General features: G+C 34.8%; 1 protein-coding gene across 2 annotated transcripts in view; it reads left to right on the forward strand.

Annotated features, from left to right (window-relative positions):
* Positions 1 to 1,749: 1,749 nt before the first annotated feature.
* Positions 1,750 to 19,576, forward strand: part of LOC123877245 (transcriptional activator cubitus interruptus) — a 156,979-nt gene continuing 139,152 nt past the window's right edge. For both annotated transcript variants that reach the window (XM_045923798.1, XM_045923799.1), the window contains exon 1: positions 1,750 to 2,039. The gene's annotated coding sequence lies outside the window, so the exon portion shown is untranslated. The remainder of the gene's footprint in view (positions 2,040 to 19,576) is intronic.

Genomic DNA, 19,576 nt, shown 5'->3' on the forward strand with positions numbered 1-19,576 from the left:
CATATGCAGATTTTAGGTTAGTTTGTCTAGGCGAATTATAGCGAATTAAGCTTATTATTCCTTGTATATTTCCATTAGGGTAATAATGTCATTCATCTTGCTTGTTTCCCCAGCAGTTCCTCAGCTTTAAGGATCGTGGCTCTCTCGAGATATCACTTCTTTCACAATGTTGCACCATTTATTTATTTTGAAGGCCATACTGAAGGCATTGCTGAAGGATGTGTCAGCCGATTCTCACATCTGGCCAGGTCTGGCCAGATGTGAGAATCGGCTGACACGTCCTTCAGCAATGACAACCAACTTTTAGAGCTACATCTACAGAGTCCCTTTCGTCTTGAAAGTGACCAAGACTTCCTATAATTTTCTTCAAAGAAACTTAAATATCGCAACAAAATAGGTCTTTGAATCTTCAAATTTCTAAGTCCACGTCTTAAAAAGATAAATAGAGGCAATTACTTGAACTTCGTTAAACTCTATTAAAGGAACTAGTTCAACTTGTTCATAGAATGTATTGCTAAGGAATTTTTGTAGAGTTTCCCAGAAAATTGGTCTTGCTTGAGTCGTCAGCATTGTCATCGGTGAGCAAACATTTGGTTAGCAGTCAACGCTGCAAACACACGCCGCGGTGAGTGTTTGCACTCCACTTAACAAATAGATAATTATTCTGTTCAATTTCTGATTTGCATATTTGCATTTGTATATGCTCTTCATTTTATTTACTGAAACATATACACATACTGAATTTTCATGATACGCGGTTATTTCAATATAAAAGGTTATCCGGATTTTAAGAGCATAGAGAATAGGATAAGAGAGTCCTACTTACCTCTTAAATATGTGGCGATTTGTTGAATTGTCTCCATAACAATGATATGTACCGTTTTAATCATATTATATGAAATGAATGATTGTAGGTTCTTCATTGCTTTATGGTACTTAAGTACCTTGGATGAGACAGGTAGAGTATTGGATGATTTAAACCATTTATGATTACATCTACCATGACAATTAAAATACATATCTGTGCTTATTGTAGTTACATGAAAACTATAAACTAGGTGTTTTCTGTAGGTTCTCAGTCGAAAGCAATTTGGAAAATTACGTTGCTAAATTGTAAAGGCTAGATACTTACCTACCTACCTATTACATTACACAAGTTTAGTACATTGTTTACTTGACAAGCAATAGACCAATATATCTACCTATGTGGCATGCAATCATCATGTAATAAATAGGTACCAACGCTACGGTCTACTGTTCCAACCTGTCGGTCGAGTCGTTTTAAATCCTATGATTATTATACTTCATCATAATAAAAAAGAGTTCCTATGAATACTAATTTATAGCTCCGCCCACCCATCAAGTCTATACTTATCCATCGGAGCTGCCTCATTAAAAACATTTTATCGCTCATGCAAATCCGTGAATTATCATTGTTTATGTTAGTGCATCAGTCAGCATAGCGCTAAGAAAATGCGATTAAGACATTATCTGGTTACCACTATCCGCGTTGGAGTGGGACGCAGCACAAATACAGCCGCATATAAATTGTACGGAAATAACTTTATGTGTGAGTGGGATGGGGCTATTGAAATGTCAGGCTCGGAGTGCGCATATTGAAAAATTTGTTGTCTCTTTTCCTCTTGACGTTTTACAGTCGTTTATTGTCATGTTACTGTCTCGTTTCGACGGGCGAGATTGAGATGAAATCGCCGGCCGCGCGCCATCCGTGTCCTCCTATTCTCTATACCGGTGTGCGCCGCGCCGGCGTCGGACGTGGTCATATTATTATTTTCCTTCTTACACATTATTAATAAATAAACGCTCTATTATTTTATTTATCAATCAAAAAGTGACATTCGAGGACTCGAGTGACAGAGTATGTGACTGGATGTACGATAAGAATATTTTGGTGCAATTGAGTTTTTAGGAATTATTTGACAAGTGCGCTGGTGTTTTGTGTTGTATTTATTATGCGAATGGATTGCTGCCGCTACAATACAGTTTGACACGAGATGACCTGACAGATCAGCATATCAGTAAGTTAACCAACTACATATAACTACTTTACTTTGTTATAAATAACAATCATTCGTAAATTCTCAATAGATCACCGGTATACATAATGAATGATAATCTTGCCTATTGAACTATTTACTACATTAACATTAATATTCCTAGCGAAATAATTTATAAGCTATTTACTTAAAAAAAATTAAAAATTATTCTTAGAATAGAATCAAATTTTTAATGATGCGGACATTTTACAAAAAGTCGTATTTCGGGGTTGCGCTGCAACGTTTTCGGAATTCCGCTGTACGGGCCTTAAAACTCGTCCTTTAGAGTCAAGTGACAAGTTTTCGTTTTAGCAAAGGTCCCAACATGTGGTCCTGAGAGCATATTTTTGTACCTGCCTCGGTCAGAACGAGAAGGGCTGACTTTTTGTAAGTTTCAAAAACAAAGCAATCCCAGCGGCGACGGGGTGCCCGCCGTCCGGTGTTGCAGTTCAGTCACGTTTTTCGTCTTTCCCGGGAATTGCTGGTTTTTTTGTTTACCACCTAACCGCATGTGGACGTTGCATTTTTATTAGTGGACGTGTTGGAAGTGCAGCTTAGCGGGGTGTTACATGTGGAAACTTTTTTGTATTAACACTGAGAGGTTCAAATTTAATTTATTGACTTGTCTCTGCTAAGAAAATAAAGCTTAGACAAGCTGTTGTACAAAAAGGGTACGCTGTCTATACGTATAAGTATTTTTAGGGTTGGGTAGAGCATGTACCTATCTTATACACTTGGAATATCTTATTCTTCTAGTACCATCTCCTATCGGAGGTTGGCAATCATCAAGGAACTTGGAATATGCTGGTAACTAAATCTAATGATTGTAATAGAAACCTCGATAAATACCTAGGCGCCTGCCGCCTATCAACTGATTTAGGTACTAGCTGGTTTCTCGGTATACCTACTTAGTCAATATTGTCGATAGTAGCTGACTTAGGCTGCTCTGCTTCTAGAGGGATAAAAGCATTTCCCAGCGATAAAAAAAAAAGGTACTTACCTCTTACCATCAATGCAAATGTCTAGTTACCTATACGAAGGTATTTACTTATTAGGTACATTCTTTCTGATTGGTAGAGCTTCGCGACTTTAATAATTACTATGATGTGCTGTAACGAGTGAAAATAATATCATAGACACTTACCGTCACTATTGGACCATCTTCCTTTTCTTCTACATCTTTTGCGGATTGATAGACTTTGAGCTGTGAGAAAAACGTCTCTAAAACAGATACCTAAGTCGGTTTTACCTGTACATCAAATTCATCAACACAACCTATCGCCAGAAGACGGGTTTCCTCTCAGAATGAGCTGGGCTTAGGCCATAGTCATCACGCTAGTAGCTACTTAATAGCGGATTGGTAAACCTCACACACCTTGAGGAACGTAATAGAGAACTCGCGGTCATGCGGGTTCCCTCACGATGTTTTATTTCACCGATAAAGCAAGTGATATTTTATTTGCTTAAAACGAGGTTAAAACGCGCATATTTTAACTATAACGCAAATAAAACTAATAAGTTACAGGAACATAAGGATAACAGTATTATCTGAATGATTGTCATAAAACCCTTTCTACTAACTGCCAATAACAATAGCTCGATATACCTACCTATCTTTACCTGGTCTTAATTTTTAATTAAATCAGTTTTTATTTTAGTCTGTTGCTACCACGTTATCAAATTATTTTTTGACAATTATAATATTATGTTTTTTGATAAAAATTAGGGACGCTCATAGAACAAGGATAGCATCTGAAAGATTTTCACAAAATTCTTTTTCACCCCCGACCCAAAAAGAAGGGTGCTATAAGTTTGTATCTGTCTGTGGCATCGTAGCTCCTAAACTAATGAACCGATTTTAATTTTGTTTTTTTTTTTTGTTTTAAAGGTGGCTTGATCGAAAGTGTTCTTAGCTATAATCCAAGAAAATCGGTTCAGCCGTTTGAAAGTTATCAGCTCTTATCTAGTAACTGTAATCTTCACTTGTCGGGGGTGTTATTTTATAATTTTCACTTATTACTAACTGCTAGTAACACTAGCTCATTGTCTCCTTTATAGCCCTAAATTTTTATTTCACATTTTAATTTAATCTCCTGCTTCTACATAATAAAACTGTTTTAACTTTTAATACAATTTTGTAAACCACAGATGCTTCCTAGCATTCAAAAGATCAAATTAACAAGTCACTGATAAATTCTACAGGCCATATTTTGTCGATTTTTCTCACACAAAACAGTTGTTAATTAATTCGATTGCTTTTATCAATAGTTTGTTTATTGTATGAGAAGAAATTTAATTAACGAAGCTTTTCTTACTTGCTTTAGTGACCGACTAATTAATTAATTGCCTATAATATTCACTATTGCAATTAACGTTGCGCGTTAAAACCTACCGAGGTACATACTCGTACTGTTAATTAACGTAAAAATCATTCAAAAGAGCTATATATACTGTACTATCCAACATAGTAATATTATAAATGCAAAAGTGTGTCGTACACACATAATCTACTTTTTATCCCGGAAAATCAAAGAGTTCTCAAGGGATTTTCAAAAACCCATACACTCGGACGAAGTCGCGGGCTTAATCTAGTAAAGAATAATTCGAAAAAGTGATGATAGCTTCGGGAATGGAATTATCCTACTAGCGAGATCACAATAAAAAAGAAATTAAGGAATTTTTATTTAAATGACCAGATCGAGGCAGCTAAATTTATTTACACCTAACTTACTTATTTACACGTCTTAATAATGAAATTAAGGCTAGATATGCTAAATATTCTATCCTAGTCTTATTTATATACATATATCTGACTAGTGCATAATGTAAATAATTTTAGTTATATAATACATAGATACTTGATTAATTGGAACCATACTATTATTATTGTTGTCTATAATACTACTATTTAAGTTATTAATAATATTATTCGTTAGGCCTAGCTGGGAAGGGACATCTTGTTTAGATCTTATCTTGTTTAGTTTTTATTTTCATTTTTTTTTGCTTGTTATGTGTATGTGTGTGCTTTTTTCTCCTTTTCATTTTTCTTTCTACTGTACGGTTTTTAAGGTTCTTTTTGGGTTGTACTGTATTCATTTTAATATTGATCAATAAGCAGGGAACGCAACGGGCGCGGTGCGTTTTTATTTTATTAATCAATATTTTTTGGAGCAAACTGAAAACCAGCGCTGAGCATTGTCATCAATGCTCGGCCATGCTGAGTTTGCGGCCTATTGCTATTGTTAGTTTTTTTTTTTTATAGATTTAATTTACTTATAACATATGTATGTTTGTCACTAGCAATAAGTAAGCAATAAAGCCTATTTATTATTATTATTATTATTATTATTATGATAGCCTATTATTCAGGAAATCTGGGGTTCGATTCCAAGCATACGCTTTAACTTTATGTGCGTTTACCTAAATATCACTTGCTTTAACGGCGAAAGAAAACCTCGCGAGGAAAAATGATTGAGGGTTTTCCATAATTCGATATTCAAAATATTTTTATTCAATTAAACTACTAGTAAAGCATCTAACACTGGTTCGGAAGCCTTTCCTACCGAGAAGAACCAGCAAGAAACTAGGCGGCGGTAGAAAATAGCCCTAGTATCGACTAATTTGTGAGTTATAGTCGATACTAGAGCTAATCTCTTAAACTGGACCCTTTCAAGTAAAGATTAATTTTTATATAAACCTGTGAGGATGCCATAGGCGCAATTTAACTGCCATAAGCCTACGTTGTCGTATTAGTTTAGAGCTTTATTTACAGACACTTGCCACGTTTTTGCCATATCTAGGCATTAAATTCGCTTGTTTAATCTAAAATCTTCGTCGGTATTCCGTCGATAGAGCGATACAAACGAATCACTGGGGATTCGTGATCGGGGGTCACATCTCGACTTGGCTCGTGATACGGTATTATATTATGTCGTTCGTGTTGTAAATATACAGAGGGGTCTCTCCGTCACTCGCTCCATACAATCGTAATCCCAATTTCATTTGAATACTAAGCAACCAAAGTCCATGAAATTTTGCAGACATATTCTAGAAACTAATATCCATGCCGTGGTTTTCCAGATTTCTAATAAAATATTCGATTTCAAAGTTACTCGGTCTTAAAAATTCACATACAAATTTTTGAGCCACTGTAATTTTAAAACTACATATTTTTAGAAAAATCTAAAACACCACAGGCACAGATATTAGTTTCTAGAATATGTCTGCAAAATTTCATGGACTTTGGTTGCTTAATATTCAAATGAAATGGGTACTACGATTGTATGGAGTAAGTGACGGAGAGAGCCCTGTTAACGTAGATGCGGTGATGGCTTAGTGGTCAAGACGTCCGCTTCTTACTCAGGGGGTTGGGGTTTAAACAATGAAATATCATTTGGTTTTAACCATGAAGGAAAGTATCGTGAGCCAGAAACCAGAAATATCTTTGTATGCCTACATATTTTTTTGTTTGGTAGCTTACAATACATGTCCATTATATTTTCTACGCAGATCAGTTCACCGGTAAGTAACGATGTAAAGACAGTCAGTCCATCAATTATTGTTTCATCGGACGCACCACCATCAATAAGACACGTTGGTTTTATCTGGCCTGTTCTTTACCTACTTCTTTTACGGTTGCTTTATCTACTCATTTTTTGTTTTTATTTAACCGTAATAGTAGGTATGAGGGCGGCCTTATACATCCGGAATTCAATTCTTGTTGAATGAATTCAGATTCTGAAACCAGAAATTTTACAATCCCGTAGAATATTGTACCTAGTCCATCTTACATTCTGAATTCTGCAGGTTCTGATAATTTCAGATCCATCTGACTATTGGTGTAGGACCAATTTATGGATCTGACAGTTAACCAGAATGATCTAAGGTCAGTTACTGAATTCAGAACGCAATTCCGGAGTTTTAGGCTAGCCTTATAGATAATATCGATCGATAGATATCGATCTTATCAGATGTTAGTACTGATAATAAACGGGACCAACGGATTAACATTTTCTAGGCACATAAAAATCTAGCTATCATCAGTTCAACCCGTCGCCAGCGCACTACTGAGCACTACTGGCCAAGTTTTGATTCAGAGTTCAATTGGTTGTATAAACGCATCTACCTATTTATCCATCTATTAGGCATATTATCAGAATCATCGGGAAGAGAAACTCAAATGAGATAGAAACGTATGGTTTCGGTAATTGCTTAATCAAGTCGATTGATCATCAATAGAGCGGTCGAGTGCGCGGGCGCATGTCGACGACCGACCGCGCCGCCGGCGATACCGATGTACTTTATAGATATCTATAGTATTATGAAACAACAAGAAACTGTGGGGCGTGTTTCTTTTATTTATTTGTCGACACAGCTTATTAAATTAATCGATAAAATTTTATTACTTTCGTACCTCTAGCTGGTAAATAAAATTTTGAGAAGTTAAGTGTACACGGATTAGAAGCGGAATGAGTAGATAAGTATTATTATTCTTGGAAGAAAAGAAGAAAGAATACTAGAAGAAAGGAGAAGAGAAATGTCAAAAGGTGGTCATAAAAGAGTAACCGAAAAGCTTTTAAAAGATACCTATTGAAGAAATATATATAGACTAGACAGGTTTAGATAGACATAAAATTATTTTGTAGAGTATCCAGGATCCATATAATTAGGAACCATGTTAAGCCGTAATCGCAGAACATAATTAGTAAGTACATAAACAAAAATGTCAATAGAAGAGAATAGATTGCATTTAACTTTTTGCGCTGTAAATATGTACATTAGAACTATATGTATAGGCTGAAATAAGGAGAACAAGTGTAAATTAAAAATTTATAACTCCCCTGATAACTGAAGGTTACATAAACTAGAAAAGAGCTGATAACTTTCAAACGGCTGAACTGATTTTCTTGAATTATAGCTAAGAACACTCACGATCAAGCCACCTTTCAAACAAAAAAAACTAAATTAAAATCGGTTCATTAGTTTAGGAGCTACGATGCCACAGACAGATAGACACACAGATACACACGTCAAACTTATAACACCGCTCTTTTTGGGTCGGGGGTTAAAAATAAAATGAAGGAGAAATACAAATGAGATGAAACTAAAAAAGATCCATCAAAACTATCGTATATACATTGGATAGATAAACTAAACACACTATATATACACCATTGAAACTTTTAAAAGAATCATTACACACAAAAATCAAAATCAACAGTACGTCTCGAATCCGTCGGAATTGCGCCAGGCACCGTGACATTACCAGAAAATGCGGCCACAAAATATTTGTACAGTCAGCAAAGTAATAAGCACACAGGAGCGAGTCAAATCTCGACCTCTCCAAATAGAAAAAAAAGCTCAAGAGTGAACCAGCGCATGTAATGTGGGTTCCGTGAGCGAAACGAAACGATTAAAAACGTGTAGAGTAGATAAAGTAATTTTTAGGTAGTCTTGGACTAATATTACGTGCATTATGAGCTATGGACATGACATATTTTTTAACCCCCGACCCAATAAGAGGGGTGTTATAAGTTTGACGTGTGTATCTGTGTATCTGTCTGTGACATCGTAGCTCCTAAACTAATGAACCGATTTTAATTTAGTTTTTTTTGTTTGAAAGGTGGGCTTGATCGAGAGTGTTCTAAGCTATAATCCAAGAAAATCGGTTCAGCCGTTTGAAAGTTATCAGTTCTTTTCTAATTACTGTAACCTTCACTTGTAGGGGGTGTTACAAATTTTTAATTTACACTTGTATATCTCAGTAATAAGTGTAATAAGTTCAATAAATGTTTCAGACATTTCTAAAAATATGGTAATAGATTTTAATACGACGATAACTAACGACGTCTAATTAAATATATCAAATGTTTTGAACACACCAATTACGTCGCTGAACGTTGAAAAAAGTTGAGATTTGTTTATTATAATAATTGAGACTCAATCCAAGCTCGATTGAAATCACACGTCTAGTAATTTCTGGTAAAAACAACTATCAATAAAAACAGACACCAGAAGCAAGTGAGTAATTTAGTAAGCAATCCGGTTTAACTTGATGTAAGGTCTAAGGGACCCTAAAAAAGAAAAAAGGGATCTCGAAGCGTCGACAGAGTCATCTTTCTGGGGTAGAACTAATTGGTGTTCGTTGGTTATAGTTAAAAAAGTTATTTGTTGTGCTCCTACGCCATTTGATAGAGTACAACCCAACGAAGCTGAGGCAAAAAATAACTTGACCGCTTGAGCATTTGGTACTGTATAACATCTAATACACAGTCATTATTTGTCTATATATATCTATACAAATAGGCAATATTAATAAAATTGAAGTATCTGATTGTGATTTCTATAACTGCCGTTTATGCTCGTGATGTATTTTGTACTTTACCAAAACCCAAATAGGTAGGTACAAGCTGAGAATTTCCTTCATATTGGTAGATTTTATTTCTATTCTAATTTTAATTTTATTTCAATATTATATTCATTTCTATTATATTATTTGTAATCACTGCGTGCTACTGTCTGTTAGTCCTAATAAATAAAATAAGATTTGTGGCTAAACCTGACCTTAAAGCTTAGAAGTGGATGGCATAATTAAATCACAGGTGCAATACAGAGTTCTAAAAGTTAATCTTTCTGACGATAATTATCCAGCTTGATTAGGTTTTTCTGAAAGTGAAAGATGAAGTAAAAAATTATAATAAGTAGTTAAACTTTACGAAAATGAAGTATGTGTTAAGTTGCATATAACCAAGAAAAGGTTCTTATTCCTAACTAGCCGATGCCCGCGACTTCGTCCGCGTGGATTTAGGTTTTTCGAAATCCCGTGGGAACTCTTTGATTTTCCGGGATAAAAAGTAGCCTATGTGCTAATCCAGGATATTATCTATCTCCATTCCAAATTTCAGCCAAATCCGTCCAGTAGTTTTTGCGTGAAGGAGTAACAAACACACACACACACACACACACACACACACACACACACACACACATACAAACTTTCGCCTTTATAATATTAGTGTGATGTTGTAGACGAAGATATAAACGTGGAAACACCTGTACATACCTACCCACTTATAAATATGTAAAGACTATTGTCCGCACAAAAGGGATCTATCCGAGGACTTGCTAACAAGGGTTTTGAAAAAAGTCCAAGAGTGCCCGAATTTGTTCCCGAACAATAGCCCGGAGAACAGACATTCAGGTAGAATAAATTCCCTATTGTTGCCTGCCATTAGGACGTAATGCTTTAGGATTTCAACGTAATAAATTCATTGAATGCACAGGTTTTCGTGAGCGCAATCCTTCACAAAAAAAACCGTTTGGATGTTAGCGCGTTTCGGTTTAATCCAGGACCATAATTAAGAGCCGACTTAATTCTCTAACCAAGGAGTTTTGGTTTCGACTTTAGAACTTATATGAATTTTGTATCTTGTTTAATTGATAATAACTGAGTTTTCCTCATTATCATAGAGCTTCCCTGGAACAAATCACCAAGTGATAACATCACCTTTACACTAATCTGTAAAACTGTATAATTTTATTTGTACTTGTATAATTTGTGTGTAATAAAGAGTTTTTCTTACTTTCTTACTTACTTACCTGTCTCATAAACTATCTTCCATTATTCCTGTATACAATATTGGCAACAAATAAAGGTTTTTGAGGTAATACGCTGGTCGCTTGCAAAATTCAAATTCAAAATATTTTTATTCCATTAGACTTTTACATAGATGTGTAACTTTTATAAATAGGTACTTTTGAATCGTCAACAGCATCTACCACTGGTTCAGAATGTATTTCTACTGAGAAGAACCAGCAAGAAACTCGGCGGTTGCTCAGCTCTGAACATTCATTGGTTTGGACGACGTCGAAGCGTTAGATTTATAAATCAAAGTATAGTATTAATTAATATAAGATCTTGAGATGAAGATAAAAAATACATAGTTCTAAACCGTATAAATAATTTCTTGGAATCATCTCAAAAAACTAATAGCCTTTCCTCAAAAATCGATTCGGATAAAAAAAGGCCTATTTATATTTTACATCTTGATCACCTGCTAAAAACGTCTGATCTCGATTTGATATCAAATAAATCCTCCGCTATAAATGCAACAGTATATTTGTGTTTTTTGTTTAGGTATTAGTACATAGTTACTTTTTCATAGCTCATTGGGGTCAACAAATGAATCGAACCTGATGTTTTGGCCCAGAAATGATTTTTGTGCTCGTCACGTTTCTTATTTTTAAGGTTGCGTACCTCAAAAGGAAAAACGGAACCCTTATAGGATCACTTTGTTGTCTGTCTGTCTGTCTGACCGTCCGTCCGTCGTGTCTGTCAAGAAACCTATAGCTTCCCGTAAACTTCCCGTTGACCTAGAATCATGAAATTTGGTAGGTAGGTAGATCTTATAGGACAAGTAAATAAATCTGAAAACCGTGAATTTGTGGTTACATCACAGAAAAAAAAATTACTTTGAGAATTAAAATGTGTTTTAATTCTCAAGGTAAGATAACTATACCAAGTAGGGTATCATATGAAAAGGCTTTACTTGTACATTCTAAAACAGATTTTTATATATTTTTAACCATAATAGTTTTTGATTTATCGTGCGAAATGTCGGAATAATACCCGAGTACGGAACCCTCAGTGCGCGAGTTTGACTCGCACTTGGCCGGTTTTTTTTAAATAGCTGGTATCCTGAAGAAGGGCATAGGCTCATTTTATCCCGGAAAATGGATTTGAAAATCTAAATAGTGATTGTTTGGGCTAAGTTATCAAATAAAACGTTCAGTAAAATTGTGATCCTGACTTCGGTTGGTTAAAATTAATGACTCCTCTTTCACCGGCAAGTGTCGGTTACGGTCCTTCTACCTGCGCTGACGAGTCTATTTAGACATCAAAATACACTTTTTTGTCGGTCTATATCTGTGAAACTAGTTTCGGGAACACAAAACAATTTCCTTTGTTGGAGCGCCTTAATGATTTTTTCGTCACAATTTGGCGATTTCGGCGGCTATTCTGCGAATATCATGGCATTTAGGGTAAACCTGAGAGTTGTTCATGCTACTAGAACAGCAATGTCCTGCAAAATGGACATAAACTGAGTAGTGTAAATTATTTTCAGTGTCTTTTCATTCGTAAATTGCTTTTATGCGCTCCATTAATAATATTCAAGCTTAACTGTTTGATTTGTCTTCAGTGCTAGATTCAAATAAAAAACGAAATATTTTTATTCAATTAAACTTTTACAAGTGCTTTTGAATCGTCAAAAAAAGCTACCACTGGTTCGGAATGCCGTTCCTACCGAGAAGAACCAGCAAGAAACTCGGCGATTGCTCTTTTCAAGTACATATTCAATTTACAATACTATGCCAACTGTAGGTATTATTATTTAATTTATTATAAGGCATTTTTCATCTCTATTTATTTTAAGAAACTTATAGTAGCATAATGATGTAATGAAAAAATTTAGTTTATGTAATTAATGGGAGATTCTATTACATGTGTGTCATAATATGTACCTCTTACATTGTATTTGATGTGGTTTTCCTAAAATACCAAGTAGGTAATATGAAAATGAAGCTAATTTAGGACGCTTTATTGACGCCTGAATCTTGATTATTTCTTTCTGACGAACATGCGGGTCCCGCAAGTTATAAATGGTGTCCATGAACATTTGCAGCATCAGGGGAACCACCAATGCGTTGTCAGCTTTTCAGGAATTTATTGATGGGTCTGCTACTCTATGACCAAAACTTTTAACTCGTTGGGTTTACCTGTTTCTCGAAACAATATGAAAGGTGCATTTAGCTGTCAAGTAGGGTGTAATTTATAGCGACGGGTGATAGATCAGATGTTTACTTTTACGGTGTCCATAATGTCTTCAGTCCACATCGCGTAGATGGGAGCAATTATCCGTTTTCCTTCTCTGTTGGATATAAAACGGTTATAAATGACAAAGTCTTCTGGAAACCGGTAACTTTAATCGTTTTAATAATAATGATAAAATGTGTTACTTTATTGAGTTCTAAAGTTGCTTTTAACTGTCTTAGGTATCTGGATTTTCATCTAAAATATGCTCATTAGTTAAAATTTTTACCTATTTAGTAGAGAGACTCTTATCCTATCCTCGCATCCTCTATTACACCCGTAAGACTCTACTAGAGAATCAGAATATCGTTAATTAAATAGCAATCAATTAAGTACCTACTTATCAATATTTTATTATAAACATGTTAGGTTTGCTTTGTCTGTATCTAATATTTTTCAAAATTAAATATCAATAACTTATTAATTTAATCATGTCCTAGTAACTTAAAATTACCTAATAGATACATATACAATGAATAGAAGCGCACAAACGACAACTTATTGTTTGCAATTTATTAATGTGTGGGAAAATTAAATTGATTTACCTACCAAAGCAATGGCTCAAGGATCAGTTCTTAATACAAGAAGTAAAGCAAAGCCATCTCAAATAACCGGAAACGTTATAAGCGTTGGTATTAAACAATCAAGTGTGTATAACCTTATCTGAGATGGACAGACAGACAGACAGGATGCGTGCGTTAGCCGTGGCTCCCGTGACTGACGGATCCCGAAGCTGGCCCGCTTGTTATGGATGATTGCTTAATGCTATGATGAAACTGATACAGGTCATGTTTGATATGAGCTTGGTGTTCAACATTTGGATTACCATACGTACCATTATGTAAGCATGATACTGGTGATGGTTAAACAAAGTTATTTTTGTTTAGATCCATACCTACCTTTTTTTTTTCTTAAATCAAATCATAGTTTTTGATTTTTTTCTGATTGTTTACAGTTTCAGAAAAAATAATTTTAAAAAGAACCAGAAAAAAGCTCCAAGGTAAGTCTCATCAAGTCTCATCAAATATGTTCGCGATTATTTTAAAGACACAGTCTTTTAATAGAACCGATTTCGATAACGTTCTACGTTAAATCTACTAAGCAATATTTTTTCTCCGTCCCAATAGAGATTTAATTAATATTCAGTACACTTACTAAACAAGATGGACAGACAACATCAAACGAGCCGCTGGATTCAGGCTGCGCAAGACCGTGGCGTGTGGAAGTCACTACAATAGATCTATGTTTAGCTGTTGACATCTATAGGTTGATACTTAATGATGATAATATTCAGTATAGGACCCAGTATAAGTTAGGTCGGCCCAAAAACTTGAAGATAATCCTCGAAAGATAAAACCCCGTCACACAAGACAACTCCTATCTAAAATCCAACAAGATAAAGTTGAAAACTAAAACCCGACTGCGATCGTCTTAATAAACGCTGAAATATTATAGTTTTTTTGTCGCTTGGTATATTTTAATGTTGTAGTACATTCACATTAATGAACTTAGAATTTTCTCCTCTTTCATTTGACATTCAACTCGATAAAATAGCAAAAAAATTTTTAGAGACCCCCACTTTTTTTTATGTAACATCCGTTAGGTCAATTTTTTTCGTGTAAAGTGAGCCCATGTCACCCGGATCTTTACGACGAATCAATTGACACATCATTTATTAAAATCAGCCCAGTAGATTTGGCGCTACGGTGGAACACACAGAATCTGGATACAAACAAACATACATACATACATAGAATGCTAAAATCATAACCCTTCTTTTTGGCTTTGCCGCAGTCGGGTAAAAATGTGAGCCTGCGACGTACAAACTCCAACCTTCAAAGCCGTAAGCACATAGGGCCAAACCAAACACATTATCCTAAGCCGTAGGTGATAATAACAGTTTGCCCTGTCACTTAGCGTGCCAGTGCGAGCTACCGAGCATCCCGAATATTTGGACATTATTATCTTTCTACGTTGATTTAGGCGCTTTTAAGAAAGATTCCTAAAGACGCATCCCATCCGTTGCTTCATTCAGGTTCTCGTTTTTTGGGATGGGAAACTTTTTATCTACATATGGTATGCAGGGTACAAGATAAGGTTAGTATATCTATACTCCAAAATAATATTATAAATGCGAAAGTGTGTCTGTCTGTCTGTCTTTTCACGGCCCAACAGTTTAACCGATTCTGACGAAATTTGGTACAGGGTTACCTTATATCCCGGAAAAACAAAGAGTTCCCACGGGATTCCTAAAAAGCCATCCGCTTAACCGATTTGTATGAAAGGTACCGAGGTAGCTTGCGTCCCTGTAATTGATATAGGCATTTTATCCCGGAAAATCAAACAGTTACCACGGTATCTTCAAAAACCTAAATCCACACGGAAGAAGTCGCCGGCATCCTCTAGTTTTTTTATAAAATTGGTTGGATCGTTTTGACTTGCACTTGACGACAAACATACAATGGTCTAGATTGGAATATGCATTAATATATGAGGCAACAAGTGTAAATTAAAAATTTATAAACCCCCGACAAGTGAAGGTTACAGTAACTAGAAAAGAGCTGATAACTTTCAAACGGCTGAACCGATTTTCTTGGATTATAGCTAAGAACACTCTCGATCAAGCCCCCTTTCAAACAAAAAAAACTAAATTAAAATCGGTGCATTAGTTTAGGAGCTACGATGCCACAGACAGATACACAGATACACAGGCACACAGATACACAGATACACACGTCAAACTTATAACACCCCTCTTTTTGTGTCGGGGGTTAAAAAGACTTTAAAGATTAGAGTGAATAAGTATCACTATCAGGTGCGCTCCGTTTTAGAGAGCATCATCACTTGCCAGAAGGTCTGGTCAAGCGCTAGTCTATAAATTAAAAAAAGTTATAGGCCCTCCATCTAATTCAGGGTTTTCCAAACTTTTGGCAGCCACGGACCACTTTCAGAATTTTAAAATTTCATGGGCCCTTATAAAATCTGTTTCAGGAAAAAATAAACAGTGAATTTTAAAAATCATTATCACATAATGGTAGTTTCCGCTATCCATACTAATTACTAATATACTAATTACTAATATTACTAATTACTAATATTACTAATTTACTATTTTTACTAAATTTTACTAATTACTAATAATATTATAAATGCAAAAGTGTTTCTGTCTGTCTGTCTATCCGTCTGTCCGTAAGTCTGTCTGTCTGTAAGAAACCCTGATCTGATTGATCATTAATAGGCATGATTCCCAAGACTGGTACTATCTATTGCTTCTCTAGACTGCCAGGCTTAGCTTTGGAATAAACCTGGCAAGTACCAAGTTGAGTCTGAACTGAGTCTACTACATAGCTAAGCAACTACTTTTCCTTTAAGTGACTCGACTCAAGTGTTCTCAGCTACTTACTAATAAACTAGTTAACCTAAGTACCTACTACCATTTATTGCAGTTCTTAGTGCAACGCTGTCGACCCTAGGTCACGCTATAAAACTCAGTGCACTAATAGCTAATTCCACATGGAAACCAGTTTTTGGAATGCGAGTGGGCGACTTCGATTCCCGGGTGTTTGAACAAGAAATGTTTCGGCCCAATATGATGCAACTAGAAAATAGAAATGTACCTACCATTAAGTGATAACTTTATACTTGAATTAAGTTGTTAGTTGAATGTATCAGCATAATTTACTTTGGTGGTATAAGCATCATATTTTTTTAAAATTCTAAACACCTACTCAAAGTTTTCTGGTCCGTAACTAAATATATCTTTTATTATAATAAATATTTCTTTTTATTCCGTTTTCGAAATTCAAAATCTTCAATTTCTTTTCAAAATTTTATTTTGATATGTTTTTATTTTTCTCTCAAACTTTTATGGTCTCTCATACTTATTGAATTGTACTAAGAAATTAAAATTACGAAAATTCATGAATAATTTAGCTATCAAGTATTCAAATAATTCAAATTCAAGAGAAAATTCAAGTCTCTATCACACCTGTATGTATAATATACTTACTTGAAAAATATTAAACAATTTTTAGCTTATTTGTAACAACTCATATCGTCTAAGTAAGAATTTAATTTTAAACAAAATTTCACTTAGATTCACAGCCCAAAAGTTTTTAGATGAAATTGTTAAAATAAAAAATAGAGTAATATTTCCAATCTGCTAAAGGATATTATATTATATGCCTCATTTTGTGATAAGAACGGGCTTAAACGGATTTAAAACATTTAAGTAGGTACACCTAGTTAGGAACATACTAAAACTTCCATCTCTCTTCATAGAAACCCAACCATACCTAACTCTGGCGTTCACAAACAAAAGATTTACGTTTTTATTATGTATTTGAAACGCAAGATAATAACATGAGCTTGAACGGGCCGAGCCCCCAAAGCATTAATTACAAACCATTGTTTTATGGCTATAGCCATGGTACCCTTAGGTATAAAGTTTCGAACGGCTAACACCCACTGTACTAAAAGTTCGACTTCAAACTCCGATTTTAAAAATGCAGACTTTCTTCTCCGAATTATATACCTAATACTTAATTCGAGATCAAAATGTAAACAAAGAAATGAAACTGTTTAATTTTTTAATTGTTTAATAACTCCTGTAACATACTCTTATTATTTAAGTACCTACCTACCAATAATATTGATGAAAAATTTGAATTTCTACTTTTCTTTCTTACATAGGTAAAAAAGGTAAAAAAAACATCAAATAAACCCGCACTTTTTCTATTAAAATATTTCTAGGTACCTACTTTAAAATGTCTTCCCAATAATATCCCCTAATCCCTACATCCTATTGTTAAACATTCAACTTGTCATATCCTATAATAAGGCGAGTTTTATAAAAAACAGTCAAGTGCGAGTCGGGTTCGAACACGAAGGGTTCCGTACCATCGCATAACCAATAACACTTGTTAACTTTTTATTTTCGTGACGGCCATTTTGAAATTTTTATTATTTATTGTTATAGCGGCAATAGAAATACACGTTCTGTGAAAATTTCACGAGACTGACAGACAGACAGACGGATAGAAGGACGGACGAATGCTTAGTAATATAAAGCTATGGTAATAGGGTCCCGCTGGCACCCTTGGTACGGAACCCTAAAAAATCGATCGAATGGGGACATCACTTTTTCAAACAATCCTTACAAAGTTGTATAAGTACTTTGGCTAAATCCCTCTTGAAAACCGCAAATGAGGTGAAAAAAGACTGTTGGAGATAATAATAATTTTTTTTAATACATTTTTGTCCTAGAAAGCTTACATTTTACCTGCATGAGAATTTCTATCTCCATCTATACAAGCTGTCTAGTCTAGAGTCTAGACTTTAGACCTAGAGTCTCATACAGTTATAAGGCTGCCTGTGTATTAAGTCTTAACTTCTTGTATACGATAATAGGTCTCTATGTATATTTTGCTGTGTAGAGAAAAAATTAATGTAAGTTAAGCTTTAAAACCTTCATATTACGGGTCATTTTTCCTTAATTTAGTATCAATGCCTCAAAATAAGTGTGCTGAGTTTTTATACTCTTTATATGTATCTTATTAAGGGTTATTTTACCGTGTTCCTGTGAAGAAGGTTGTCCAATAGCAGGGTTACTAAATGTAATACCAGGAAAGGCTTTAAGCATAACCAATATTGACCAAGCGAGGCTGGGAGGCAAACGGTAGCTTATTGATATTATGGATTCTGGATCACGTGGGTCAATATTGATTTTTGACATCATGTCAAGAAGTTACCTCATTTAGTTTAACCCCTTTTTTGTGTCGGTAAGTTAAAATCTTATAGAAATTCTACTTAGATGCGTCAAACTGAAAGTAGGTAAAATAAGTAGGTTTTCCTTGCTAATACTACGCGTTTCTTAACCCCCGACCCAAAAAAGGGCGTGTATATCTGTGTATGTCTGTGGCATCGTAGCTCCTATAATCGAAGAAAATCGGTTCAGCCGTTTGAAAGTTATAAGCTCTTTTCTAGTTTTCTTATAGAGGTTTTTGTGTCGGGGGTTTTTAAATTTTAAGTTATTAATAAATTTTTTCACTCGACTACGCCAAAGCCATAAGGAAGGTATGATTATGGCAATCTATGTATTTATGTGCCGATGTATGTATGTTTTTTTGTATCTATGTATGTTCCACCGTAGCGCGTAAACTACTGGGCCGATTTTAATGCAAGATTTACAAAAACTCCGAACTAATCACTAAGTTCCTATTATACCTAAGTAGGTAGGAATATTATGTAACTTCAAATGTGTTCAAAAGTTATCTTAAATTCCTTACTACAGTTACGGGTCCCACGTCTCTAGAATTTTCTATGTCACTTACTTCTAGAGTTAAAGATAAAACAAACATTAAAATATAATAAAAAAATTAGTACTGATAAATAACCCAAGGCTCTCACTTATTTAAACAAAAAAAATAAAAACTGTCGTCAAATTATTTCAGCTCTGTTTTAACAAGTGACATATTTATTCTCCTTATCACATCAACGTCCAATGATTGGCAAACACGGGTTATAAAGTAAACGTGGTGTTTTAACTGAGCAATGGAAAGGGTGTCTTGTAACGTTTGCTCTATAAAAGCTTCACGTTCGTAAGTTTGGGCATGTCAGGGCTGTCACTGTAGCAAGTTCGATATTTTAT

Source organism: Maniola jurtina, chromosome 23 (assembly GCF_905333055.1).
Source record: "Maniola jurtina chromosome 23, ilManJurt1.1, whole genome shotgun sequence".
In the NCBI taxonomy this organism is placed as follows: Eukaryota; Metazoa; Arthropoda; class Insecta; order Lepidoptera; family Nymphalidae; genus Maniola; species Maniola jurtina.